At 42.8% G+C, this 2,500-nt stretch overlaps 1 protein-coding gene across 1 annotated transcript in view; it reads right to left on the reverse strand.

Annotated features, from left to right (window-relative positions):
* dock5 (dedicator of cytokinesis 5) overlaps positions 1-2,500 on the reverse strand; it is a 40,397-nt gene that overhangs the window by 37,529 nt on the left and 368 nt on the right. The gene's annotated exons all lie outside the window — the stretch shown is intronic.

The following is a 2,500-nucleotide window of genomic DNA, read 5'->3' on the forward strand; positions in this document are numbered from 1 at the left end:
GGCTATTTACGAAAACTTGTTAAAGACTAAAGACAATCAAAGGTAAGCTTTTTTGGCGGCTGCTCTGTAACAACCAGAGCGTGAACCAAAATGATGGTACAGCCTACCATCTCTGGAATTGTTTTAAAGAAATCCATAAAGAAATTGACAACGCTTGAACATAAATTGTGCCGAATCAGAACAAAAGGGCGATATGCCTGCCATCGGGCCTGGATGGGCACTTTATCATAGCCGTTAGAAAAGCAGCAACAACAGACATCAATCTCAACTATTCTAAAATTCTGATTTTTGCACAATTTCTGAATTGGACCACAGATTTGGACAACAGAAACATGTCATTTGCTTTGTATGCTGTCATCAAAGGTTATCAAGGTTTGCTTTTAGCATCGGACAATTCTACGAAACAAATGCACGAGATTTCCTTCTAGGACTGCAATCCGATTGAATGAGTGGGGCCTATTTACCCTCCTAGCTACAGGTCCAAGGCAGTGACCAATTACCCTCAACTCACATTACGGTGACGCTGTAGCCAAAGGAAGCTATGCTGTGTCAGACTTTGAGGAAGTACAAACTACGAGTCTTCCCCAGATTGAGACATGAGCTGACTTCGACTATATTAATATACTTTTTGACGTTTTTGGAGGTTCATGAGAATATATTTGGTTGGTGTGTGCTGGATACATTCCTCTGTGGTATTTTATGGGGTGTTTTACGTTTGAAGTTCCAGTTGTAATTCACTTAAAAAGATGTATGCGTGGATATAAATGGGAAGCGGCGTGAAAGTCATTAGGTACATTCAAGTGTATAAAGGTTGGTTTTTGATCCTAATCGCCTCCGGCAGGTTGTTTCAAATCATTAGGAATATATCCAGGAAAAGCCTTTCTTTTTTAATCTGAGCTCTAGACAAACGAATGGGATCAGTGCAGATATCTTAAAACTGGTTCAGATCACAAGCCCAAAGTTATCAATGTTTCCTCCAGGGACATCTTTTAACTCTAGCGTTTGTAGAAGAAAACTCAATTAGGATGTCTACTACTCTTTCTGGTAAATAGATAGAAACACACACACACACACACACACACACACACACACACACACACACACACACACACACACACACACACACACACACACACACACACACACACACACACACACACACACACACACACACACAGGTCGTGCTGCTGTTCATGAGGAATAGCAATGTATCGCACTCTTAAGAGTCTACGAGACGACTCACGTGTGATTCATAACACTCTATATAGCCTGTGGGGGTTAAACACATGGAAACAACTTCACCAGAGGAATGACAATGCCACAAATGTGACAGGCAATGTGTCCAAAGACAACACAGAATGATATTTCTTCCTCTGCACATCTGCCACTCTGTTTCAACCCGTACCCATTGGGGCCAACTGGGATTTTGGAAAGTCTTCAGTGAGAGCAGTTAATAAGGACGAAGAAACGGACAATGGCCTTTAGTAGTGATATGAATCATCTGTTAATGGAGGTGCACCTGAAACACAGGGAGTCTCTTGGCTTCCTAGTTTAAACCAGGTCAATCTAGTACTGCTACTTTTCAAAGGGGGGCTATTCTTGCTTTGAGTCGTGGCATGCACATTTATGAATTACGTGCATCATGTCTCCTAGTAAAGATAACATTCCCAGAATCTTAAGATTTTCATTTTCAATTCAAACGTGTGCTATACTGTAATCTTATTAAAACTGTAGTCCTATTAAGTTGAGTTTGAGGGATTAAAGCAAATTAGTGACAAACGAACCACATTTCACAAATAAATAACGAGCTGCATAGTGAATGGGATTAAGAGAGAGAGAGAGAGAGAGACTTCTCCATGATCAGCAGCGAGCTGATGCCCCAGCAGACGGGGGAGGCTCCGCTCTCAGCCTCCACAGTCATGGGGAATGTCAGCAGGGAAAAAATAAGTTTGGTCAAAACAAAATCCTAAAGCTGCACTGCTACAGGTATTGAATAAGACAGAGCTGCTGTTTCAAAGGCTGGTGCTCTGTTCTAGACCAATTCCACTAGGCCAGGGGGGGATCACGTCCAAATGCATCGCCTGTTGCTTTACCGACAGGTTAACGACAGCAATGTGTCCATGGGTTGTCTGATTCGGTGTTATGTTTGCGCAATGACAGCATTATCTGAGGTTTGGTCTGTCTGACCGCGACCGGGTTATTTGCAATAACTGATTTACTTTGAGGGCGTGGGTGTCTACCTGAGAATGTGTATGCGTGAAGGCGCGCGCGCACACACACACACACACACACACACACACACACACACACACACACACACACACACACACACACACACACACACACACACACACACACACACACACACACACACACACACACACACACACACACACACACACACACACACATCAAATGGGTTTAGAGAAACTTCATTTTCAGTGAAGTTGCACAAAAACAAAGCTCTCCATTCTCCAACAAGTTGTTTGTACGGGTATGT

This window comes from Gadus chalcogrammus, chromosome 11 (genome assembly GCF_026213295.1).
Source record: "Gadus chalcogrammus isolate NIFS_2021 chromosome 11, NIFS_Gcha_1.0, whole genome shotgun sequence".
Classification (NCBI taxonomy): Eukaryota; Metazoa; Chordata; class Actinopteri; order Gadiformes; family Gadidae; genus Gadus; species Gadus chalcogrammus.